We start from the raw sequence: 27,450 nt of genomic DNA, 5'->3' as shown, positions 1-27,450 counted from the left end.
ATTTTTTTTTCCCTTTTCCATCACCTGCAGTGGCTCTTCCTCTAAACTGGTGGCTCTAATTGGACAGGGAGGGGAAAAGTCACTGTTGACTCTTAGCTCATTTGCAGAACCCCACCAGTCCAGCAGTGTGCATCACTTCTTCGCATGTAGAAACCAATTAAGCAAAACAGCATCAGACGGGTAACTTCCTTCTCCTGGATTCAGTCAGGAGAAGGTAGGGATGGGCATTCAATCCTTTCCGCAGCGAGCCTCTCGCTTGTCAACTTAACTCCATTGAGCATGCCCCTAAAAAAGCCATTCAGCCAAGGCATCTACATCTCAAAGGTGCAGCATTCCTCTGCTGTTAGCTCACCCTTGACATCAATCTGATCTGCCCTCAGTGTCACTGGCAGTAACATTTCAATCCTTTCCTCCCGGTGTCAGCTGGGATCACCCTTGCGGTGCAGGTACCAGCGGCGCTCACAGTCAGTGAGAGACCTGAAATACGGGAAATGGAGAATGACTGAGAGATTTGACAGATAGAAAGGGAGAAGTTCCACACAGGAGATGCTGAAGCTGCTGGAGATACTGATAGAAGTTGTGACTTGTATAATTATGATAGCAGTGTAATGTCTGTGTGACCAGCAGGGACGGAGGGGATTCTGCCCCTCTGCTCCGCTCTGGGAGACCCACCTGGAGCCCTGTGTCCAGTTCTGGAGTCCTCAGCACAGGGAGCACATGGAGCTGTTGGAGCGAGTGCAGAGGAGGCCACAGAGATGATCTGACGGTTGTAGCACCTCCTGTAGGAGGAAAGGCTGAGAGACTTGGGGTTGTTCAGCCTGGAGAAGAAAAGGCTGCGGGGAGACCTTAGAGCAGCTTCCAGTGCTGAAAGGGGCTCCAGGAAAGCTGGGGAGGGGCTCTGGATCAGGGAGCGTAGGGACAGGACAAGGAGCAAGCTTGAATCATGGAATGGTTTGGATCAGAAGGGACCTCCAAGCCCATCCAGTCCCACCCCCTGCCATGGGCAGGGACACCTCCCACTGGATCAGGGGCTCCAAGCCCCATCCAACCTGGCCTGGAACCCCTCCAGGGATGGGGCAGCCACCACTGCTCTGGGCACCCTGGGCCAGGGCCTCCCCACCCTCATAGGAAAACATTTCTTCCAAAGATCTCATCTCAATCTCCCCTCTTGCAGCTCAGAACCTCGTCCTCTCTCTGCCCTCCCTGATCAAGACCCCCTCCCCATTCTTCCTGAAGCCCCTTTCAGAAAGTTATGAAAGAGGCAGCAGTTACCAGTGAGTTTGAACAGCTGGGATTCAGTTTTATTTCCCGAGGACACAGGGAGCCTTCCTGCCCACAGGTCCCTTGTAAGGAATAACAGCTGATGACAACATAATTTTTTTCAAATAAAATAATTCTACCACTTTTACAAAACACTCAAACTTTGATTCTTCAGGCCAAAGATTAAATTCTGTTCCAGGGTTTCATTTCTATTTGTTGTCCTTAGGAAAGTAAAGCAAGTGGCAATAAAGAGCACTGACTCGATTCACTGATGCAGCCAGGAAGCCCCAGTCAATCCCAGTAAAGCCTTAACTAAGTTAACAGAGAGCTGCGCCATTCGGATGAAGGGCTTATCCGCCTCTTCTTGCTCTTGGACGGTCTGTTTAATTTACACCTTTCCGGTAATCTCCAGAATTATCTTAAATTGCCCATTAGAAAGGTTAATGTTTAAATTTTAAAGAACTATTCAATTCAAAAATCCACAAAACCCCCTTCCTCCTTCACTGGACAGTAATTTTAATAAGTAATTAAACCACCGTAATGCCACACCGGTTATTCCACAAGGCTTCTCTCGTATTATCCAGCCTACGCTCATCTTTCAGTCCTTCCGTCCTGGTTAACTCTAATACAGCCTATCAGTCCCTTTTTCTTGACACCTACCTTGCCTTCCAAACCAAAGCGTTGTACGAAAGGACGGTTTGGTGTACTGACACAGGCACAACCTCTTCCCTTTGACAACCATCTGTCTCTATCACACCCTGCAGGCACGTGAAGTACCAAGTTAGGGGAAGGAGGTTTCCCAAGGTCACCACATACCACTGCTTAAACAAAATGAGATAACGCCTGTTAAGGTTATCAAGAAAGGGAAGAGCAACCACTCTCTTTTGCTTTACCACAGCCTTCCCGTTCAGCTCGAAACCATTTCTGAGGCAAGGTCTCCTGCAGACTTTTCACTTAAGCAGTTGTAACTACAACCGCAAAACACTGTTGACTGGCGGGCTCCAGAGACTTGTTCATTACCTGTCATTAAATGTTTTAAAGTTTGCATAATTGATCCAGCCAATAAGTCATCATTGATTTATAGAGGTCCGTGCTGAAGAGTTGCTCGTTAAAAATTCATAACACCGGTGTGTGTCTTTACAATCCATTAGCTGTTTACGTACCCACAGTCCTCAGATTGATTGACCTTGGACTGAGATTCTCATGGACTCGGCTTTCTTTTTTTTTAAATTAAAAAAACACAACTTTTTTTTTTTCCCCTAAGTCCACGGTATAGAAAAGCAATACTGCAGCCTTCTCCCTTGACAGCCAGACTTTGATTTTTTTCCTCTCCATCAAAACCGAAACTTTACTTGAAATGATGAATAAATAAAGCATACTCCATAAACAGCTTTCCACTATTATTTAAGCTCGCGAGCTGTGCTCCGTTAGTCTCCTTTCCCCACCATCAGATTCAAGTGTGTAAATGTTCTAAAAGGTTTTGAATGTTTTATGATGATTTCAGGGAATGATGGAGTAATAGCTGAAGAGCGAAGCTATTAGTTTTAATATTTATATTGAGTGCTTTGAAACATTAATGTGACAGGATGTAAGATCAGAGCAGCGGGACATATTTACTTCACAACCATTGCCACGTGGCAAAAATATTTATTTTCTGAAGCTCTGAGGGCAAGTTTTTTTCACAAGAATATAAAGTTCAGATTGAGATGTATATTAGCTTCTCCTGAACTTTGCACTTATTTTTAGGAACTAAAGATCGAGTTCGGATAGAACATGCCTCATTCAGGTAGGAGCCAAGCATAATGATGTTGGCTGTGTATCATGGTCTTGTTACTGAAGTTTTCCAAAGCTGGTATTAGTTTAGCAATTCACCTCTCCCTGTCTGCTACATCTGCTGCCCAAAGAGCACCTCGGAGCCAAGAGAAACAGTCATTTGTTAACGAAGAAATGGGATGGGCTCGAGGGCAGAATGATCGTTAAAAGGTTATTTCATATTGTCTCCCAATATTTCATGCATGAAGTAAATCAACCCTGTAAATGTCCTACGTCATTCTGCTTGGTTCTTCTGTTCAAACTAGCAAACATATTAAGGTAAGTGATCTTAATTACTAAGGGTCAAACAGTGCTCACCCCACTTGTGTGGTTCTCATGGTCTTCAGTGAACAAGTAACGGAGGCAAGACGAGATCCCTAGGGAGGAATCTTCCTATCAGAGTTTCAGAGCGGATCTGATATAAGCGGAACAAATGATGACTTATTGCTGCTACATTATGAAAATGTGATTTCTCCAGATGCTTCCGTGCTCTGTGTAGACTCCATAGGCTGACACCACCACCAGGAAGCAGGTCACGGATCTCCAGCAGTAGAAACAGTTCGGTCTGTTGGGTACCTAATAAACGTTGTATTGAACTACATAAAGGAGGATTACAGGAACAAGAGTTCGGGGTACAAAATGAAGCATCCTCCTCAGTGAGGCACAACTAGGTAGCCTGCGCTGAAAGAGTGAGGTTACCAGTATATCGTTACACTATTCGCCACAGTCCTCTTCATACACCTTCTGTACAGTCATGGTGTGCAAGGGAGCCATAGAAACATTCAATTGCAAAGTTGTCTCAAATGGCCCCAAGCGTCACATCCACATGTTTTTTTAACTCCTCCAGGGATGGAGACTCCACCACTGCCCTGGGCAGCCAGTTCCAATGCCTCACCACTCTTTCAGTAAAAAAACTTCTCCGAGTGTCCAATCTAAACCTCCCCAGTGCAACTTGAGGCCATTTCCTCCCTTGCAGAACTCTATTAAAACACATTGCCCAATTCTTCCCCTTGTAACAGAGCAGATATCACCACCACAGCTTACAAAAGGCTAAAGAAAAGGAGCAGCTATTCTAGTGCTGACATCAAAGCAAGGTCCAAGAGGACAGGCTGTGGCGACATCTGCACCCTGTCCTCTGCTAGGGATGTTCCTTGGGACCAGAGCACAACCCTGCACAGCCGGTAGTGACAGCACCCACAGACGCAGTCTTCTCCTTCCCAGAGGAGGTGTTTCCAGCAGGAAAGGCTCTGACTTGGGGTCTCCTTTGGCACGAGGTTTCCACACGGCTGCCGAGATCCCAAACAATGCCGCCCCCTCAGCGGGATGCTCACTGACAACTACAGACGCAAAGCCACCAATTTTCATTTACAAACTTTACATTCAGTGACATTTTACACCTGGAAGACGGTGTAAAGTGCTCGTCATCAGATGAATCCTCTGTCTGGGGTGTTGAGGGAAATGAATGCAATTTTAGCTAAAATGGCTCCAACCTATCCCTGCCATTGCTCCACTGGGATTGTTTGAGTTACACGGGGGTGAATTTTGTCCGGTGTCAGTAATGTTAAAAACTCAGCTTAAAGGAACCTGCTCCTCTGCCTTTTCTCGTACTGACGCGCTTCACCTAGCCCCAATCAGACGGCTCTTTTGTTATTTATTACACCGCTACCCAGTGGTGACGCGCACAGCGGAGGGCTGGCACGTCCCTCATTAGCAGCAACGTGGCTGCGCGATACACAAATGGTGACAAGTTTGCTTTCAGAGCGTAAACTTTTAAAAACCACCATAAAGACCCCCATAAAAATACGACTTTGACTAGAAAAAGATATAAGCTGCATAATGGCTACATGGGTATTTTTCCTTGGAGATCAGGAGAAATATGACAAGCGTGACTGCTGTTATAGTTATGGAGCATATTCCATTTAGCAGCGACGGAGCAGAGCTGTGATAGCATATCCTAAGGTATTTTCACTTCATGCATTTGACATTGATATTAGTTATTGCATTTAAGATACATTGGGCTGTTTATTGCTGACTGTTTCCCCTCACTGCGGATGTTAACCACAGCAGAGGAATATTTGATGTTACAAATAATTTAGCTTGCTACTCTTCATTTCCCTTTTAGTATGGAATTATTTGTTTGGTTTCACTGAGCAAATGAAATTTCAAGGGCATTTCAAGGAAAATAAATAAAGTACAACCCAAAAGGGGCTTTTTTTTTTTTTTTGTTTGTATTCAGGAACAGCACCGAATCATGCATATGTATGAATCAACAAAATCAGGTTAGCTAAGAAATTGGAAATTGCGCTCCACACTAGAGCATTTTTCTTGCTCTAGAGATCTTTGCTATGGATTTGAAGGACTAATAAAAAATCAGCAGCATGACTGGAACAGATGTTTTTTATGGACTCGGCTTGTTAATAGTCTTTTTAGCTTCTCCTAAGGACTTAGAGTTCCTCACTTGTCCTGAATATCTGAGATGATGTTAACATTGTCCAAAATGTACACTAACAAGCGGGAGTGAAAATCTAAGTTCTCACATGTGGTTATGAATAAAAACTCAAACCATTGCTGTGAATGTGATGAAACCCCAAAGTGGGCAGCGGTACAGAACCAAACCCAAACTTACTGACTGTATCAAAGCCATACGGCGTCGTTCTCTTGAAGGAATGGCTGCCAGGTACAATACTTCCATGCACTGTGCTGCGTGTCTGTGTTCTGACCGAAGGTTAAAAGAACAGAACTTCTCTCTGGCTTCGCATTTCAGTAGCGTTTAACTAAATGAAAGTACAAAACCTTTTCAAGTTAGTGGGTCAGAGCCTGAGTTTCTTAGCAGCACCTTTTGACCCTATCACCACCCTTACACTGTTTCACTTTTCCCAGATCAGAGTTGCAAACAACAATCTTTGGCTTCTTTCTGCTCTGCCCTGGTTTCCTCCTCACGTTATGACAAATCCAGGCAGTTGTAGCTTCCTTCCCTGTCAGTGCAGAACATGGAAAAGCAGCATTAACCTGAGCTGCAATAACCCCTTGATAAGATTTATATCAGACAAAACTGATATTTTGTCTCATTTAAGTGATGATAAAACCCCTGTTTCCTTGTAGCTGACCAGAAGAGACCCCGACACCTATTATTCTTCTATAATACCGAAAGTGTTAGCGAGACCTGCTGATTATCTGATAAGAACGCAATTAATTTGTGCCCAGACTCATTAATCTTTCTTAATACATGTCAGCCCATTACATTTGATCCGTGACCTCTGTCCCCAGTCTTGCATGAAAATCTCTCAGGATCAGAATCCCCTCCTGGTTTGGCACGGAGCCACCGGGGCTGGCAGTGACTGCAAAGAGCTTCAAAGCCCTCAGCAATGGCAGCTGCTGCAGTTGTGCGCACATGCCCAAACGAGAAGTTCACAGCTCCTCTAAGGCAGATGGGAAGAAGCTGGCCATTCGAAAGCCTGAATCCCATTAGAAATACAGCTGTGCTCCTGCTTAGATGCAAAGATTTCTCATCTTTCCTCTCACTCCGTTCCCACAGACACAAGGGGCGTTTGTGGTGCTGGGACAATCCACACAAATACATCCCCCATGGCTTTTGTAAATGGAATCATAGAATCACAGAGTGGTTTGGGTTGGAAGGGATCTCAAAGCCCATGCAGGGACACCTCCCACTGGCTCAGGGGCTCCAAGCCCCATCCAACCTGGCCTGGAACCCCTCCAGGGATGGGGCAGCCACCGCTGCTCTGGGCACCCCGGGCCAGGGCCTCCCCACCCTCACAGCAAAACATTTCTCCCTAAGATCTCATCTCAATCTCCCCTCTTTCAGCTTAAAACCGTTCCCCTCATCCTCTCCCTGCACTCCCTGATCCAGAGCCCCTCCCCAGCTTTCCTGGAGCCCCTTTCAGCACTGGAAGCTGCTCTAAGGCCTCCCTGCAGCCTTCTCTTCTCCAGGCTGAACAACCCCAACTCTTTCAGCCTGTCCTCATAATAATATTTGATTTAATAAGTGCACAGCAGCGCTCTGAAACCAATTGCTCTTTTGCATATGGACATTCATGGATGGATGAACGGAGGATCTAGATAAAAATCACTCATTGCAGGATACCCAAGGCCTTCCCGCCTCACCAATTATCTCAAGACAGGGAGGTGTCACTTGTTGCAAAAGTTCAGGCATTTGGATTGATGAAATCACCTGCCTCGACTGCAGACATGAACATAGGCCTTTCAGTGCTTTTTGGCACCCATCAAGTTACTTTCCCACCCATAATTAGGAAGGAAAGTCCAAAGGCTCACATCGTTAGTACTCCTAGAAAATAACATGCCCAGGAGAACAAGCAGCAAAGCTGTGACGGCCCATCCACAACCTTCTCTCCCTCATACAGAAAACACTTTCAAAGCGAAGCAAGCATTTCTAAGCCAAAACGTCTATGAACGCGCAGCCCAGGCCCTTCCGTGCCACCAGCAGCGCTCACTGGTCAGAGGGAGGGAAGTGCTGTACCCGAGAGCCACAGAAGGCGAATGATCACAAACCCAACGCCGTGTCATTTTTAAAATGACATTTTTGATGCCAAATGTCAAAGTTTTAGTTAATGCGAGTTTAATTAAAGCATTCTTTCCCAGCTACATCATTTTTGTCACCAACACAGTATGTGAAAAATAGGCAATCGCTCAGTGCCTGACAGCAGCCTAGTCAGTATCGTTCTAAGAGCAGCGTACCTTTTCCTGGTCAGCCGATGATGTTCCATACGGTGCTTGACCCGGGAAAGACATAATTCTGCCACAGCAACAACGTACGCAGTCGGTGGCTTCAGTGGGGCTTCTTCTGAGGGGTCCTCCGTGAATCAGCTCTGTGCATGGATTTTCCTCTCTCTTGTCTCATGGAAGCAGACAGAAAACCATCCAGTTTAACTGCCAGAGACAGATCACAAAGCATGTGGCATTTCAAACCTAAGTGACATTTTCTCGAGTTTCTAAAGAGCAATTTATATTGTGCATTGATTTACCTGCAAACGCAGTATTTCCTGATCGTGTCCTAGGAAGGAAATGCTTGGGGTTTTATTCTTATTAAAATGTCAAACAGGATCTTAATCTTATCAGAGTGATTATACTGCAGCTTCGCACTGCTCTGCAACCCCCCATTCATTCATTAATCACTCGTGCAATGGAGAAGGAGGGGAGACTGTCAGACACTTACCATGCCTGATGGGCTAATTGTGGAGGGACGCAGCTCAGCTGCTTGCCAGCTGCCCAGGATGGAAACTCTCAAGGGAAAGAAGGGAAAGGAACATTCTCATCTCTGCTCTCCCCTTTCCACATCTTCTGAAGCCATGTAATCTGGGAAGATGCAGACTAGGCTGATGCGTTCCCACCTCTCCAGCAGGATCAGAGCTACGTCTCCCCCTTCCCGCCCTGTCCACAGACATCAGGTTGTGGTTCATCATCTCTAGACGCTTGTTTCTACAGAAATAAAAGAGCACGAGGGCATACATGCGGTTCCCTTTCCAAGCTTCCCTGCAGGCGTTGCGGTAGGATCACCCACTCCACTGCCAGGAGCTTTCTCCAGTTTTAAACAGATCCCCACCGAGGAGATGCCAGGCCGGGATCACGAGGAAATCTGTTTTTTAAAAGAGCAGAACTCGTGCAGGGACTGTCACAAATGCCACAGAATAAGCAAAGTTGGACTCAACTGTCACCCTTAGTGCCAGATTGTCAGGAGATCTGAATCGGGAGAATAATTTAAATGTCAAATCAAGGCAGTGCAAAAGCAAATCCCTGTGATTTACCGCGCTGCTCAGAGCTAGGATGACCTAAGGGTAAAGAGAAGAGCTGGCTGAAGAAATGTCTGTTTTCAGGGGGCTGTGGAACTTTTTATTGTAAATTCACCAAAGAAACTGGAACGCGTAGGTGTGTTCTCAGGGAAAAGCACTATGGAAATATGACAGAGAGCTCTCCAAAGGGGTTTGGATCTCATCCATACACACTGGCCTTGGCAGGTATTTGTTATTGCGAGAATGAATAAGCTAACTTTTGGGAAGTACTCCAAAATCCTTGGGAAGGAGAAGGTCAAAATGCCAATTATTGTTATTTTTAAATTTACTGGTTTACATGGAACCAGAGACATAATGCTGCTGGAATTAGTGTGGACCACAGCAGCCTTTTGGAGAAAGCTTGCACTGGAGATGCAGAGACTAAAAGACAAACACGGTTCTAGTGATAAGCCTTGCTCAACAGCTATCCCTGTATTGATATCCACGCCTTCGGGGAGGATTTTGCCTGAATAAGGACTGCAGAAAAATGCCCATATCAAGAAAACTACATGAACTGAACTGGAAAGAAAAAAAACTATCCAGGTTAGGAGCTGTCATTCTGAAAGTCATTTTCCCCACCATGAAGATGAATTCTTATTACCTGTGAATACGGAATTCAAATACTATTTTCAAGTTTTAAATGTAGGTAACACTTTACATTATGTGTCAGTGTGGTACCAATTGCAGCATGACCCTGATGTTGGAAATCTATTGAGAGCGAGCCAAGAAGTTTCGCAGGAGCCCAAACTTCCAGTGAAGTTCAAAGGATTTCAATTTGCTCTTCTCATATAAGCCTGTATTTACCATCCTGCGATGCTTAGTGCCTTGGAAATCGGCACGCTGGATTTCTAATGTAACAAACTTAAACACCTTGCCCTTCTTTTTTCCTTCCTCATCCATTTTATGGGTGAAGATGAGACCCTCATCCACCTGCTTTTACACCCGAGTACCTGCTGCATCCTTTCCATACCCCTAATGAACGTCCGAATCCCGTTGTGTTGTTCTGCCAAGAGCACAGTCTGGGCAGAGGGAAGCTGGAAGCTGTCCTGCTTCCACAGCTGAGCTGTGCTCTGTCGCTGTGTTTGAAGCCAGCTCTGTCTCTGGTTGATCTACAGTGCAGTAGCTACAGCCCTTCAGCTCGGCCGCTTTTGACTGGGAGAGCATCCAGCCCTCAGAAAGAGGGAAAAATAGATATGATGGCATCAGGGAAGCTGCTTTAAAGAAAAGAAAGCAAGGCAGTACCTTAATCCCCAAGAGAAAATCCTCATAGAGTTAATATCCAAGTCCAACACTGCTGTAGGTATCTAACAGGTCTTTACTGGTAAGACACAGCACTAATTCAGAAGCTGACGGCAATAAGAACTATATTTGTCATGAAAGCAGGTAGATTCTCACAGTTTTCAGAGTAGAAATTATGACAAAGCCATTTTTAATCTGAGTGAGGGCGGTGGGAGAGATTCTGACCCCGGTCCATGGAGGGGCTGCTCCCTCCCACCCACTGGCAGCCCCAGCACAGCCTCTGGACCTTGCCTGGAGAGCAACAGGGCACCACATCCGAGCTGCTGCTCTGGTGGGAAAACGGAACAGAGAGGTCTAAGCTCTCAAACCACACAAGCTGGGCTGTTCTTGAAGAAGGGAAGTGAATGATCTACACCAAAGCAATAAAATAAAGCCCATTTTCTACGCAATATTTCAGCTAGCAATGCATGCTGGAGTCTCTCTGCAGGACTGGGCTTTTAACCAGTACCAACCCCCCCGCCATGCACAGGAAATATTACCTATGCAAGTGATTCAGCATTAGTTAATTAAGTGCGCCAGGCTCTTTCCTCCCAGTGAATGGAGCTTGTATACCGATATCTGCCATTAACACTAAATGGGGCTTACACATGTAAAATCCCTCTGGCATTGATGGGGAAAAAAAGCCTTTCAGTTTCATAAATAATGGATCTGTAGCAAAATTAGCATTTCATGAAAAATTTGATAAACTAGAATGAAAAATATAATAAAATTTCTATGTCGTGTGTCCCCATTTGCCAGGGCATTGTGTGAACCAACACACAGGTCATCTCCTACACGATCCCATCAACAATTATTATCTACAGGCTCAACTATTCACCTCTGACCGATGTCCTTGGTGGCATCACAGTAGCACAAGTGCACTTCTTCTACCAGGGCACTGGGTCAACTTTCTGGGGTATTAATATTTCTGTGATATTTTTTACTGAATTGTAATAAATGCTTTTCTGCTGTCAAGCCTTTCTGTGCGCGTTATGTGATGTGCTTACACATAAAGAAGTTGGACGTGAGCCATGGAGAAGCTCAACACAAGCCGGCAATGTGCGCTCACAGCCCAGAAACCCCCGTGTCCCAGGCTGCACCCAGAGCGGTGGGACCAGCAGGGACGGAGGGGATTCTGCCCCTCTGCTCCGCTCTGGGAGACCCACCTGGAGCCCTGTGTCCAGTTCTGGAGTCCTCAGCACAGGGAGGACATGGAGCTGTTGGAGCGAGTGCAGAGGAGGCCACGGAGATGATCCAAGGGCTGGAGCAGCTCTGCTGTGAGGACAGGATGAGAGAGATGGGGTTGTTCAGCTCAGAGGAGAGAAGATTCTGAGGAGATCTTATTGGAGAACACGAAAAAGTGATTTCTGTTTTCCCAATGGATCAAACCAAACAAGCCGGGGAGTCCAAGGAGAAGAGCATCCTCCCTGAGGCTGAACAACGTGGTTCGCATTTTCTCCTGCCACTGTCCTGCCTTCGTGAGCATCTGTCAAGGCTGAGTCAGCACCTTCCCAGAACAAACCTGGAACCACGTCAGGAGCCGTTTCATTTCGTCATGGGTTAGTATGCAAATAGGACAGCGCAAGAACAGAGCACCGCACAACACCACCGCTCTAAGTGATCTCTCAGTGTACTTAGAACTTATTTCGTTGCACTAATTTGACATGGCAAATTAGCAAAGCTAAGATCAGGGGGTTTAGGAGAGCCCATTCGCACGTGGGGGTTTTGCAATGCCACAGAGAAGTGACAATTAGGAAAAGCTCTAGAAAACAGCCGTTGGTATATTTTTCATCTGGTTACTCGATAGGTTACATTTTCTTCAGCTGCGCTCTTAGATATCAGCCTCGCCGCCGTTGAGAAATCTTTCAAGGCTGACGATGCGCTACGTGGTACCACGATTATACAAGTTTAGTCAAGTCCAGCCTGGTGGTACAGAGAACACGCTGTGTTATCACCCGGGAACTCAGGGGACATGAAAACCTGTCCCTGCTGTAAAGTAGTCCTGAATCCCAGAGATTGTAAGGAAAAAGAAGTCTGGCAGAGGTTTGAGGGAAGGTCTGGCTAAAAAAGAGGACTTGTCCACCTTACGGGGAAATAAAAACTTTAACTTCCTGATTAGATTAGATATTAGGAAGAAATTCCTCTCGCTGAGGCTGGGGAGGCCCTGGCCCAGGGTGCCCAGAGCAGTGGGGGCTGCCCCATCCCTGGAGGGGTTCCAGGCCAGGTTGGATGGGGTTTGGAGCCCCTGATCCAGTGGGAGGTGTCCCTGCCCATGGCAGGGGGTGAGACTGGATGGGCTTTGAGGTCCCTTCCAACCCAAACTTTTCTATGATTAAAATGAAGATTTAAGACTCTTCTTAGTTTTCCTAAGTCATTTATCCCTAATATTAGGGTAGATAAGTTATCTGACCTTCGATGCAACACACTGGTAGTTTGGACACACTGAGATCAAAAGCCAATTGAGATTATCTGGCTAGAGGTATGATGACACATCTCCCTCAGCCGAATCAAATCCCCACACCATCCCCCAGAGACGCAGCTTCCTTTTGCATCTCAATATCCCCAAGAGAAAAGGGCTGCAGAAGTCAAAGAGGGGCTGCCCTGAAATGCTGTCTGTAGATCTGAGTTATCATAGAATTACTTTGTGGGAAAAGACCTTCGAGATCATCGAGTCCAACCGCACCTGTTCACTGCTAAACCAGATCCCTCAGCACCTCATCCACCCATCTTTTAAACCCCTGCAGGGATGGGGACTCCATCACCTCCCTGGGCAGTCGTTCCAGTGCCTGAGAATGCTTTTGGTGAAGAAATTTTTCCTGACGACCAATCTAAACCTTCTCTGACACAACTTGAGGCCATTTCCTCTTGTCCTGTCACTTGTTCCTTGGGAGGAGAACCCAGCACCCACCTCTCCACAACCTCCTTTCTGGGAGCTGCAGAGAGCGATGTCTCCCCTCAGCCTCCTCTTCCCCAGTGTAAAGAGCCCCAGGTCCCTCAGCTGCTCCCAGAACCCCTGGGCTCCAGCCCCTTCCCCAGCTCCGTTCCCTTCTCTGGACACGCTCCAGCCCCTCAATGCCCCCCTTTTTCCGAGGGGCCCAAAACTGAACCCAGGATTCAATGTGCAGCATCACCAGCACCAAATATAGGGACACAAAAGCTTCCCTGCTCCCGCTGGCCACACGATGGCTGATCCAAGCCAGGATGCTATTATATACAACAATATACAATATAATATCTGTACATATATCAATATTCCATATAACTGAAAGTTGTGGAGAGATGATAGGAGAAAATATTTTTCATCATAATATGTGCCATAAAAATGCTTTTTTTAAAGACAGAGGAGAGGCCCATCCTGTTGGGAATATCTCATGGCTAGTGGGAGGGTTAAATAAACAAATGATAATAACACCAATCAGCCCTCTTTCCTCCGAGCCCGCAGAGTCAATCTGCTCCTGACTGCGGAGCTACCAACCAGCAAAGGCAAACTAATTAGACACAGTCAAACACTTAGGCAATCACACCTTGCGAATGTAAGCATCTTCCTGTCATTTGGCAAGTCTCTCAGCTGCCTTGGAGCGTGAGACAACAAATCCCCTGCAAACAAGTTCCCCGCTCTGCCGTTAGTGCGATCTAACGGAGCACAATGGCTGGGGGGAAAGGTGCCAGGCGAGGCAGGTAATGACATCGTCTTCAGCAGCCCGCGTTCGAATCCTGGCACTTGTTTAGACTAGCCTATTTGCACCTACCTGCAGAGGGCCTTTTTAATGTAATTATTAGCCTCTGCAGCCCTGCTTAGGATTTGAAAATATCATTCATTTTCATCTTGCTTCAACTACCGCTGCTACCTCCTATTCAATCCCAGTCACCTCGTCTCCCCACCAGTAAGTGTAGAAACAGAAGCAGATGAGAAGGGTTGAATTAACAAGAAACACGTTGGCAGGTGAGCCGTGTGACACAACAATAAGAAAAAAAGAAGCTAAAAGAGTTGACAATATATTCTAATCACTGCCTGACGGCAGCAGGACTGCAGGCACTGAAATAGCTTTCTGGGGAAAAGTGAAAATGCAGCACGAGAACGGTCGAAAACCTCTTGTGTGGAACCCAAGGGCAGGAACCAACCCCTGTGAGCATTGGAACAAGGATGTAATTACTGCCTTCAGAACTGTCCTGTTTCCTCAGGATTTAACTGTTCTCTATTGACAAAATATGACAAGCAGTACTGTCATAACGAGTGAGGTAAGTAACCGGCACTCGATTCCAGCCTGAGAGACCCAGAAGACGCAGGCCAATGGAATTGGGGACCACTACCACAGACCAAAGGTTCCACCCAGTTTCCTAAGGAGAATCCACATTGCACTGCAGAGGTGAAGTGAGCAATCTTACCTCCCTGGGTCCTCGTTCACCAAAGTTCCACCAGAAGCTCTCTCGGGGTAACATCAGAACAGCATTGGCCAGATCCATGAGGCAGGATACGTTTGAAGAGCATTCCAGCAGCATGTGGCCAGGGACAGACCAAAAAGATGGTGAGAAAAAGGGCTGGTCCAAACAAAGCAGCTGTAATATCCATTTCCTCTTGCCAGGGAAGCACAGACCTGGCCAGGGGAAGTTCGACAAAACCAAAAACTGGATGAATCACAGAATCATGGAATGGTTTGGGTTGGAAGGGATCTCAAAGCCCATCCAGTCCCACCCCTGCCATGGGCAGGGACACCTCCCACTGGCTCAGGGGCTCCGAGCCCCATCCAACCTGGCCTGGAACCCCTTCAGGGATGGGGCAGCCACCACTGCTCTGGGCACCCCGGGCCAGGGCCTCCCCACCCTCACAGCGAAACATTTCTCCCTAAGATCTCACCTCAATCGCCCCTCTTTCAGCTTAAAAATACCTGGAGGACGAAAAGGCAGAAATCCTGCTTCCTTTGTAAAGAGAGTACAAGGTGATGTCAACAAGGAATAAATGATTTAGTTCTTGCCTTGTCTCGCATCAGTCTCCTCACGGAGAGGACAGCTTGTTTACAAGATCAGTGCTAATTCCTGATAAAGAGAGGTCTCTCATGTACAGAAGGTTTCCTCAGGGACACGTTCTCCCCTTGCAAATCCATCCCAAACTGTATCAGTGACGATAATTTCTCTGTCCTGGTGCCAAAGAGGCATTCAGATTCATTTCTCCAGCGGTTTCACGGATGACAGTTGTGACGTAGGTCACCATTTAAACTGGTGCCACTGCACAGCTACCTGTGCCAAAGGAGCACCAGAGTGTCAGATATCATAGTAATCAGTTGGTTGGAAAAGACCTTTGAGATCATGAGTCCAACCATATCTGTCCACCAGATCTCTGAGCACCTCATCTGCCTGTCTTTTAAACCCCTCCAGGGATGGGGACTCAGCCACCTCCCTGGGCAGCCTCTGCCAGTGCCTGAGAACCCTTTTGGTGAACAAGTTTTTCCTTATGTCCAATCTGAACTCGCTCTGGTGCAACTTGAGGCCATTTCCTTTCATTCTATCACTTGGGCAAAGAAATCAGCACCCACCTCGCTACACCCTCCTTTCAGGCAGTTGTAGACAGTGATGAGGTCTCCCCTCAGCCTCCTTCTCTCCAGGCTAAACAAGCCCAAGTCCCTCAGCCGCTTCTCATAAGACTTGTTCTCCAGCCCCTTCCGCAGCATCACTGCCCTTCTCAAGCACATCCCAAGCACTGGCGATTGTTTGTTTGTGTTTTCTTTGCTCCATCTGGCTCTGATGGATGAGGGTCCTTTAGCTACACGTGTTCTGTAAACTGATCTTATGCATCTGACCTGAACTGACAGCTGGAATCAGGGCCGCGCTTAGGGATGCTCATGCCCAACACAACTCTATAAGCGAGTTCTGGAGGGTGCCAGCCCCGGGTCAGTCGCAGCTGATTTGTCAAGCTGCCAGTTCACTGCTCCTCCGCGCTCTCCTTCGCCGACTGGCAGAAGGCACCGCTTTCAGGGGCGGTAAACGCAGCATGTCGAGAGACAAGCAACTGGCAAGTGTCCTTGTGACGGGGTGGCAAAAGTGAGACAGGTAGCCAGATGGAGCCGGGGCAGCCCAAGGCGAGCACTGCAGCAAAGGGGCGAATCGAAACCACAGGGTTACTGCACCCTGACGGGAGTCGCTGATTACAGTGACACCGCCCAGGCAAAGCACATCTCCCGCACACTCTCCTCGGTGTCTTGGGCAAATCTCATTGTGCTGTGACATTCTGAGTCGTTTGCTGTTGCTACTCATGTCAGTTCATCTCTTATCTATCGGTCCGCCCCCTCACTTTGAGACTTGGGGGGGTTGTTAAAAGGTTTCATCAGACAATCCTTGAGGTCCCTTCCAATCTGGCATTCACTGATCCTCTGACTTCTGTATTAATTTGCTCTTAAATACTTGTACCATTTCTACCGAGACTTCTACAAACTGAATTGATTAGAAAAGCAGCACATTTTCATAGAATCACAGAACCCCTAGGTTGGAAAAGACCTTAGAGATCATCAAGCCCAACCGTATCTGTCCACTACTAAATCATATCCCCAAGCACTTCATCTGCCTGTCTTTTAAACCCCTCCTGGGACGGGGACTCCACCATTTCCCTGGGAGCTGTTCCAGTGCTTGAGAACCCTTGCTGTGAAGAAGTTTTTCCTAATGTCCAACCTGAACCTGCCCTGGTGCAACTTGAGGTCATACCCTCTTGTCCTATCACCTGTCACTGGGATGAAAAGAGCAGCACTCACCTCTCTACAACCTCTTTTCAGGCAGTTGTAGACAGTGACAAGGTCTCCCCTCAGCCTCCTCTTCTCCAGGCTAAGCAATCTCAGGTCCTTCAGCCACTCCTCGTAAGACTTGTTCTCCAGTCCCTTCCCCAGTTCTGTTCCATTCTCTGGACACACTCCAACACCTCAATGTCTTTCTCATAGTGAGGGGCCCAAAAATTAACACAGCACTCAAGGTGTGGCCTCACCAGGGCAGAGTCCAGTGGCACAATCCCTTCCCTGGTCCTGCCGGCCACACTGTTTCTGATACAAGCCAAGACGCCGTTGGCCTTCTTGGCCACTTGGGCACACTTCTTGGCCACCAGGGCCACTGCTGTCTCATGTTCAGCCGCTGCTGACCAGCACCCCCAGGTCCTCCTCTGCCAGGCAGTCTTCCAGCTGCTCTTCCCCAAGCCTGGAGCTGCATGGGATTGTTGTGTCCCATGTGCAGGACCTGGCACTCGGCCCTGTTGAACCTCACTCTGCTGGTCACAGCCCACGGCAGGTAGGACGCCCTGAGCCACCACAGCCACGCTCCTTGCAATAGGCCTATCAAAACCCAATGTCATAAATGAACTGGAGGAGTTCAGTTTGAAGTTTTCAAGATTAAGAGGTTGAAAATAATTCATTTGGCCTGGATAAATTATTCAGTGCTATTGCACCACTAATACTTGTTTATTTATACTTATTTATACCCACACATACACAAATGCACCCACCCCGTACACTGCTACTTAGCTAAATATTTTAATTGTATGAAATATTAAGTGATGAATACACTATGATCTTGGGTACAATACGACCTTCTTTTCCAAGCGAAGGTGATGGGGTATCGAGGCATCAGTCTACGTGTGACTTTATTGACACATCGCATCAGGAGAAGAAGCTGCCTCGTGACATGGGAACAGTGCTGACTCACACAAGACTGCCAGAACCAGGATGTGACCGATCCCCACGTCTGGATCTGTTTTCCTCTTGACGTTGCACCCCATTTGACAGCACTTATCCTACTTCCACCCAGAGGGTCCCCACCTGCAGGTTTAGCAAGGATTTAGAGGCTCTGCCCTCTTGAAAGCCAGTAATAAAAGCATTAAAAGCACAGTAATCTGCACAAGGGCAGAGACACTGCCCACCCCGGGGGCCATGGGATGAAGCAGGGGTAATGGAGAAAAGGAAGGAACCAGGATTTTGCCACAGCTCTTCACTCAGATTCTTCTCATGTTTCCCTTTAGCCATGATAGAATGTCCCAAGTTGGAAGGGACCCACAAGGATCATCAAGTCCAGCTCCTGTCTCTGCACAGGACAACCCCAACATTCATACCGTGGGGCTGAGGATGTTGGCCAAACCCTTCTAGAACATTGTCAGGCACGGTGCTGCCGCTGCTTCCCTGGGAGCTCTTCCAGTGCTCCACCACCCTTTGGTGAAGAACCTTTTCCTAACATCCAACCTAACCCTCCCTGGCACATCTTCCTGCCATTGCCTCAGGTCCTGTAAGGCCTGAATAAAGACAGAAGCGACATTCCTAAAGCAACCAACTTTCTCAGAAGACACGTCTTGTGGCCTTGGCACCACCTTCCAGAATGCTCAAACAACAACATTTGTTCTCTTCCATTTTCTTGTAACCAACGTTTTAAAGAAAACCATGTACAAAGAGGGAAACCTCTCCGCAATAAGGAGCAACCAAGGAGATGGCCCAAAAGAGACCTGAGGCAAATTAAAGCCCAATTTAACTTTTGCTCAATAACTTCACTTTATTTGGATGAATCATTTATGTGGTGAAAAACTTCAGCTTACTACAGTAGAAAACTCAATTAATAGCCAAAGTGCTTAGAGAATAGGGGAGGTGAAGCATGGAGGTGAACTCCAGCTACCGAGCTAAGAAGCAGAAGCAAAAGCCTTTTCACACAGAGCATTAGAAATACTGAAGAGGAGATGGGAAGGGTTTGGCCCTCAGTCCACGGCAGAAAAAACGCTTGAACAGTGGGGCTGGTGAATGGTAAGAGATGATAAATCCAAGTGCAGGATTTGGGAATCATAGAATCACAGAGTGGTTTGGGTTGGAAAGGATCTCAAAGCCCATCCAGTCCCACCCCTGCCATGGGCAGGGACACCTCCCACTGGATCAGGGGCTCCAAGCCCCATCCAACCTGGCCTGGAACCCCTCCAGGGATGGGGCAGCCACCGCTGCTCTGGGCACCCTGGGCCGGGGCCTCCCCACCCGCACAGGGAAACATTTCTTCCTAAGATCTCATCTCAATCTCCCCTCTTTCAGCTCAAAACCATCCCCTTCATCCTCTCCCTGACCAAGAGCCCCTCCCCAGCTTTCCCGGAGCCCCTTTCCCTCCTGGAAGCCACTCTAAGCTCTCACAACGCCTCGCGCCACAGTGCGCCACTGCAGGTGCCGAAGAGCAGACGGGACGCCTGCAGCGGAGCGGGGACAGGCCCGTCAGCGCCCCAGCCGCCCCGCTGGCACGGCCACCACGCTCACGGCCTCCCCGGGCAGAGCAGGCGGCGGGCTGGCCTGCCTCCTCCCGGCTTACAGACACCAGGCTTCAGCCGGGCGAGCACAGCCGCTCCCCAGCGCCGCTGGCACCCCCACACCTCGCTCTGCTGCCGGGTGCTCTGTCCCCGCTCTCTGGGCAGAAGGTGCCAAAAGTATCCTGAGGAGCAGTGTAAGAGGGGAACGACAGCCTTGCCTTCAGCACCAAGAAATACAAGATGAAAGAAGCAAACGGCCTTTTCCACATCATCTATTGCTTTTCTTTTGGACCTGTAACTACACCAACACCTCCGACACACAGAGGAAAGCGAGTTCCATTTACCACAGCCTCAGACATCACTTCTCCTCAGACCTGAAGCATCCAACCCACAAAAAGTATGAGAAGTAATTATAGAGCAGGAAGAAATTTGGGAATTTCAGCTTTATGAGAAGTGAACGGAGGGACTGAGCACTTTTGTTCTCCAGCAAACCCAAACTCAGCAGCAGAAATCAAGCCCACAGCTCATTTTTCCTGCTGGTTCCCTCATTTGCTCCTTAAAAGTGAAGGAAGGAATATTAGGTTCAAGTAGGAGCCACAGGAAAGAGGAAAGTGAGTAGCTGAGACTGAAGGAGAGCCCGATTGCTGTGGTCCCTCAGGTTTTATCACATTAGAATAGGTTTAACCCTTCAGAGTCCGGTCACTTCTCATCTGGGGTAGGAAAACCCGCTTTGTTAGGAAGAGAAAAACGCACCGGTGCATATGGCATGCCATTAATAAGTCTCACACTCCATAACAGGAACATTTATAGGCAAATGTGGTTTCTGGGATGCAGCCAAGAGCAGAGCACCCTGGTGAATCATCATGCACAGCTAATGAGTTATTTTTGGTAAATTTGGCACTGGGAGTTAATAAAACCAATTTGTCCCCCAAAAGCTAAATCACTTATCGCTTCTTCAGAGGTGCTAAGTGGATCTAGAACTTCAGGATGCTGTCAATAAAAATGAAATCAACTTATCAAAGCTGCCCAGTCATTTCTGCTCCTCTCTGCTCCTGCTCAGAACAAAGGGAAGATGCGGGAGATGCTACGACAGGCAGGTGAGAGTCCGTTCTGGGAAGCAAGAATGCAATTTAACTGAGCTCCAGGGCTGATGCTGCTGTCTGAGGTGGGTGACCAGAAAGAAAACAGACTATTATTTTGGGAAAACATCCAATTAAGGCAGCTGGATCCAAAGCTCTGAAAAAATGTGGAACTGCCCATGTCCTAAACACTCGCAGATGTGGAGGTTTGATTCAACCTGCTTGTAAATTCAGATCTGGAATTACATTTCTCATCCCTCTGAAAGAGATATGTATTTGATCCACATCGAAACTGAAGGGGAGGCGGGGAGGTTAATACGAGGGTTTGGTTTGGGAACATCTCTGGTGGCAGAAAAAAAGCCACATTATTTTCCATTTAGAGAGTATTTCTCCAACCCAAAGTCACTGCCACAGCCACTGGCTGCTTCTCCTACGGGAAACTCCCCCGAACTCCTCCTTTCCAGGTGTGAGCTGCCATTAACGCCCTGCCTGCGGCGAGCAAAGGAGCTGCACAGGGATGTGCAAAAAGATACCCACTAAAGTTTCCACTTTACTATCCAATGAAAAATGTATTTGGGTAGGGAACTCCAGTTTTGAGTGCGCAGCGATTGTCTGCATTAACCGCCCAGCCTAAGTGGAGTGCGCTGAATGGGAAATGAGAGCGAGGCGAAAGTTAGAGCTCTGCCAAACTACCTGAGTGTAATGCGGATCGCAGTGAACTGTGACTCGTGTCATGTTGTGTTATGTAGCATCAAATCACTGCTCAGTGTGACACAACGTAAGCAACATGACTGGCGTGAATGTGACACAGCGCAGCCTTTTTTTTCCTCTCTTTCTCTTTTTTTCCTTTTAAAGAGCATTTTCCTTTTAATCAGATCACTGCTGTCAATTCGGATAACAGCTGCCTGACCCACATTTCCAGCTGCCTGAAGTGGACGTATCCTGAAGTGTGGACTCTGTATTATGAAAAGTTAACATTCCAGACGAGCATATCTGTGCTAAAAATACTCCTGTCTCGCTCTCTTCCCCTACCCGCTTCTCCCTCCCCTAACACCGGTTATGTTTTCTCACTGATCCCAAATCAATAATTTCATTTCTATATTACAAATCTTAAAACAATACCGGCAAAAAAAAGTATACTGGAATTTTACTTACTGGTGTTTAATTATTGATGTGGGCTTCTTTAAACATATTTGGCTCTCTGAAACAGCTCTTTAGAACTGTGTTCCATTTCTCATTGCTTACCTATTCTGTTTGTTCTCTGCCTCCCTGATCCTTTTCGATTTTCTGCAGGTTAGCAAGCGCCGCATTGTCTGCTTTTGAAACGTGTCTTTAGGCGTGCTTTTGTTTGACAAGGAATGCCAAGGCTGAGCTGACAAAGTCTGTTTGAAAATCTTTTTCCAGGTATACAAGATCAGTGAGGCTGTTCAATGTATTCTGTGATTAGTATTTTTCTTCAGATATTTATATCAACATTTCAGGTTTAGTGAAAGATGTTTCCCGAGCACACCTGTCAGTGGGATCCCACTAAAGGTAAGTAACGGTATCATTTATATATTCAAATGTATAAATATATTTATGGTAAATAGTTGACATCTCTCTCCATATAACTTAAAAGAAAATATACCTTTAACAAGCACTCAGCCACTGTTCTTTTCACAGGTTGAAACAAATATCAGCTCAGGAAAGCTGTCTTTTAGGTGTTTTGGCTCGAGCTCTTTACAACCAGGATCACTTTAAACATAATATTTAGATTTCCGCACCCTTTCCCTCGCAGGGGCGGGGGCACCGGGATAATGTTTGTCCTATAAGGCAAACTCTCAGGTGAAGGAAGCCTTTATGTATTCAGACACCGCACACTCATGAATTCCAAGTAGGATTTTGTTAAAGACACATCTTTCGCCTTTTACCTCCCCAGCTGCGACACAGAGATCACGTCCTTGACAAAAAAATTTGGTGGAAGTCATACAAAAATCCTGCCTGAAAGAGGCAAAGTGAGTGAAGATCCCTCTGCTACCAACACATCTCCTATTTGCTGTGGGACACGACGGCCCTAAGAGGCCACCTTCCATGCCACTGACCATGGGGAGTCTTCAGAATCCTTGGAAAAATAGTTCAACAGCCCCAAATATTCACCTTTTATTCATTTAATATTTTATATATTAGGAAGAAATGTTTTACTGTGCGGGTGGGGAGGCCCTGGCCCAGGCTGCCCAGAGCAGTGGTGGCTGCCCCATCCCTGGAGGGGTTCAAAGCCAGGTTGGATGGGGTTTGGAGACCCTGATCCAGCGGGAGGTGTCCCTGCCCAGAGGGCTCCCTCTGATCTGGAAATTCAAGTCCATACAGAAGGTTTGACACCAAATGTTGATGAGTTTGCGAGGGTATGAACTGAAGGCAGAACAGACTTAGCTGAGGGACAGAAATGTTAATGTGGAGCAAATTTTCCTTCTGAGAACTCTAATGAATGCGTGTTGGGGAGCAGAAGGCAAGAGAGGGATTTATGAATCTCTCCTACGGGGAGATGAAATTCACTCTCCTAGGTGAGATTCGGTCCACTCACATCTGAAAGGCTGGAGAAATTCTTCAACAGGAAAGAATTCTCATGTTCTTATGATCGGAACTCTGGGTAACAGAGGTGTCAAACTCTTAATTTTTAAAATAAGCTACACATTTAGGGCTTTTTTAAAATGGGCTTTAGGGTTTTTTTCATTTTCTGAGTATCTTCATATAAGGAGGAATAAACTAACCGCCTACATTGGAACACAACAAAATCAAAATCCAGACTCCCATTTTGCCACCTTATCCTAAAACTGCTTTATGGTAACTGCATTTTACCAGTCTCTTCTCCATTAATAAATGTCCTGTATCTCCATTAGGCATTGTCTTTTATTAAGCACCACAGAGTTAGCTCCTGTCAGCAATAAGCAAGGAGATTCCTGCACCTCTTGGGCGTATTTAAATCCCACCGTCTCCTCGTTTTCCTCCCATACGCCACTAAATTTTAAAGCAACATCAAGAGAACAACAGGCAGCCCAATCCTACCAAGGCATGACCTTGTCAAATCATGCTCAGCAGAGATGAGCGCACACACTCCGTGGTTTTCCCCAAAGGGCAAGGTACAGAGCTGAGAAAAACCATCGGAGCCCAGATAGGAAACTTTAAAAATAGCCGTCACTTTAAAAAAAACACATTTTGTTTTGCCTTAATTTCAATTATATTAATGCTAATAGCAAAAAAATACCTATAGATGTAAGAATGCACCGTGCATTCCTTGCCCAAAGAAAGAAATAATAGGAAATGTCTGTTTTTATGTAAAAATAAAAGCCATAAATATTCTAACAGTTTCCGCTACAGCAGAAGTACTAATCTAGCGCATTTGAAACTGGAAGAGGATAACAATTGATCTTAACTTTGAAATATGCAAAAGTATTTTCCTTATGATCTTTTGCCACAGAAAATGAAACCAGTCAATTCAAATGTAGAGAAGTTGATCTTGTTTAAAAGGTGCTTGGCTCTCTAATTAGACGAGAAGTACCTTTCTTTAATAATTCATTAGAAATACGGGGCGAGATAAAGCCAAAGTCTAAAAATCCCCACCACGTAAACTGCTGTTGAACCGCTTACTTAAAATTAAAAGCTGAAATTCTTTGACTGTCTCATTTTCCAGCAGAACACAAGAAAGGAATATTTTAGTCGGTTCTCACCCTCCAGGCAAAGTAGTATAAAACCTCTGGCCTGATTCCAACCCCATTATCAAAGGACCACTCACCTAATCTAAAAAAGCAGCTCTTCATCAATTTATCATTAACAAGAGCATTACAATATAATGTAGGGAAACGGCTTTCCACCAGGGATTCGGTTAATGGGAGTCTAGAGCCACATAACAAGCATGGCAGCAGATCTGCTGCAGTAGGTGAAGATAATATACATATATTCCATGCAAGGAATACCGCAAATAACTTCTCAGCTGTTGATGAGCTCTCTGCAATAGTTACTTTTTTTAATATTTAATTTTAAAAGTCAAGGTCTCATTGAATTCTACAGTGACAAACACGCACACAGAACAATTAGTTGCTGACTCCCTATGACAGGGTTCATTTGGCATCAGTGGGAGTGGGACTCTGGGAGGGTTTTGTGGGATTTTGGAGGTTGGTGTTCATTCCTGTTCTCTGTGCATCCCACTATCTCCAGCCTCAGGAGTTCAAAAACCCCAAGCCAAGCACCCAAAATGCAGGAGGTGCTTTGGTAATCTATCACAAGATGCTCTGCGGGTGATCTTTGGCTCTTTATCCTCCTTTGGAGGATGAGGATTATTTTTCCCCAATCAAGACCATGGCTACATGAGGCAAACATGGTAATTTGTGATTTTTAAGCACAAGCTGAATGTGGACATACATTGCTATGGACACACCTAATGCTACAAGATGCTGCGGCTGAAGCTTAAAGGAAACTGCTGATACTGTAAGGTGAATCAGCAGATCACACCTGGAGAGCCTCCCGTGAGCACCCAGGCTGTGGCTCCATCCATGGGCACTAAAGTCGCATCAGTGCTCTGCCGCACCCTCCAGCAGGAAAAACTGAAGCCAGACCAGGGCAAGCAAACAATTCTTTGTCCAGCCCCTCCACAGGCTGCCACACAGAGCCGGTGACACATTCCTGAGCTGACATCAGCCAAAGAGAAAAGATTGTAATTGTTCGAGCCCAGAACTTGCCAGTGTAAAGTTCACTCATCAGTGATGCCTGAATGCAGTGGAAACAGCCGAAGGAGCTTGGATCCCATCAGCGCTTTGCATTGTCCACTGGCATCCACTTTTCACCTCAAACCTCACTTGCAGTGGCCAGAGCAGCTTTCAGAGAGGGATGCTATTCAGCCCAGGCTGGGGGTGCTGGACTTGTGACAGGACAGGAGCTCTCGTGAATTGCTGCCAGCAGCAAGCTTGAATCACAGAATGGCTTGAGTTGGAAGGGACCTCAAAGCCCATCCAGTCCCATCCCTGCCACAGGCAGGGACACCTCCCACTGGATCAGGGGCTCCAAACCCCATCCATCCTGGCCTGGAACCCCTCCAGGGATGGGGCAGCCACCGCTGCTCAGGGCAGCCTGGGCCAGGGCCTCGCCACCCGCACAGGAGAACATTTCTTCCCAAGATCTCATCTCAATCCCCCCTCATCCTCTCCCTTCACTCTCTGGTCAAGAGCCCACCAGCTGCAAGAAATTCATTCAAAAATATCTTGTACTTCAGTGAAAGTAAAAGAAATCAGAAAAAAAAAAAAAAAAAAGCCACAGAACACCTGCAGTAAACAAACAGCTCTGATGAAATCTGAACTGTGTGGTGTTTGTGTCACTTCAGCTCAGATCCATGAGTGAGGTTATCTATCCTGAAAAAAGTACCAAGTGCAGCTCCCCACCGCAGCTCACGCGCTCAGCGAGGCGGGTCACAGCAAACACCTCACCCCGTCTCCCCGGCCCACCGCGCTGGCTCCCCGCAGAGTGGAGACCAGCGCGGGGTCACTACCCTGAAACCCGAGGTGCGCTGCCAGACTGCCTCCACCTACCTGAGAGACCTCCTTCTTCTTTGCTAACCGCGACCTCCATGCAGCGAATCCACTCGAAAACAGGCAAGATGTTCCTGAGAGGAGGAGATGACTTTTGGAGGAGCTGGATGCGGACTAGAGACCTTCTTCTCTGAGGAGAGGAAAATAAACTCACTTGCAAACCTCAGCGCAAACCTCCTCTTGCCAGCTGATCATCCCTCAACAATTTCTTCAAACACAGGAAAATTCTATAAAATAACCAAACTCTTTTCCTGATGGGCTGAGAGGAGACAGAGGGGAGGGCTTCGTACACAGAGACGCACTCACACACCCACCGCTCTTAGGATCAGAAAGCATTTTGCTACCACACTGAGGGTCCACGAGAGCATCCTGAGACCAAACAAGTTGCAGTGATATTCCAGGAACAGGAGTAGCTGCACTCTCAGAATCAAACACGTCATCAAGGACTCACATGGGCATTTGATGTTAGCGCCGTTGGCCTCTCTGCAGTGCCAGAAGGAACCGACATCCTCACACAGAGCTGAAACACAAAAGTAACCTTCTTACTTAAAATACTTTAAGCATCATTGGGCTGGGGATACTCGCTCCCTTTCAAACCCACTGGTAGGCTCTGCTCACAAGTTTTGTTTGACTACAGCTTTACGTAACACATCAAATCCTTCACTTTCGACTATTTCCCTTCACCTGAGGAAGAACAAGACCAGGGTGCAGGTAGTTACCCAAAGCAATGTGCTGTCAACATTTTCAAAGTCTTGTTCCCCCCTCTGCCTCCGAACAGACAAAACAAGGAAAACTGGGCAACAAAAAGGACACAAATCATGCACACCAAAAAACCCTCGTCAGTAGATACTCTCCGCTTCGATAATTCTGAAGTATTTAATTTTAATTTCGGTTTTCAAAAGACGTGGATCTGTTGGAGCAAGTCCAGAGGAGGCCACGGAGATGATCCGAAGGCTGGAGCACCTCTGCTATGAGGACAGGCTGAGAGAGTTGGGATAGTTCAGCCTGGAGAAAAGAAGGCTGCGGGGTGACCTTAGAGCAGCTTCCAGTGCTGAAAGGAGCTCCAGGAAAGTTGGGGAGGGGCTCTGGATCAAGAAGTGCAGGGATAGGATGAGGGGAACGGTTTTCAGTTGCAAGAGGGGAGGTTGAGATGAGATCTTAGGGAGAAATGTTTTGCTGTGAGGGTGGGGAGGCCCTGGCCCAGGTTGCCCAGAGCAGCGGTGGCTGCCCCATCCCTGGAGGGGTTCCAGGCCAGGTTGGATGGGGCTTGGAGCCCCTGATCCAGTGGGAGGTGTCCCTGCCCATGGCAGGGGGTGGAACTGGATGACCTGTAAAGGTCCCTTCCAACCCAAACCATTCTGAGATTCTGTGTTTTCTAATTCTACTTTTCAGATGTTTCAAATTCAACAAGTGATTTTTGTCTC

At 47.1% G+C, this 27,450-nt stretch overlaps 1 long non-coding RNA gene across 1 annotated transcript; it reads right to left on the bottom strand.

The window, feature by feature from the left end:
- Positions 1-7,819: 7,819 nt before the first annotated feature.
- On the bottom strand, positions 7,820-26,146 carry LOC128852901 (uncharacterized). Its single transcript, XR_008451016.1, has 3 exons — positions 26,027-26,146; positions 14,541-14,749; positions 7,820-7,977 (listed from the first exon to the last, which is right to left on the bottom strand). It is a non-coding gene; the product is annotated as an uncharacterized LOC128852901 (long non-coding RNA).
- Positions 26,147-27,450: the final 1,304 nt, after the last annotated feature.

This window comes from Cuculus canorus, chromosome 8 (genome assembly GCF_017976375.1).
Source record: "Cuculus canorus isolate bCucCan1 chromosome 8, bCucCan1.pri, whole genome shotgun sequence".
NCBI lineage: Eukaryota > Metazoa > Chordata > Aves > Cuculiformes > Cuculidae > Cuculus > Cuculus canorus.
The sequence above is the reverse complement of the archived record's forward strand: the minus strand, read 5'-3'. Positions and strand labels throughout refer to the sequence as shown.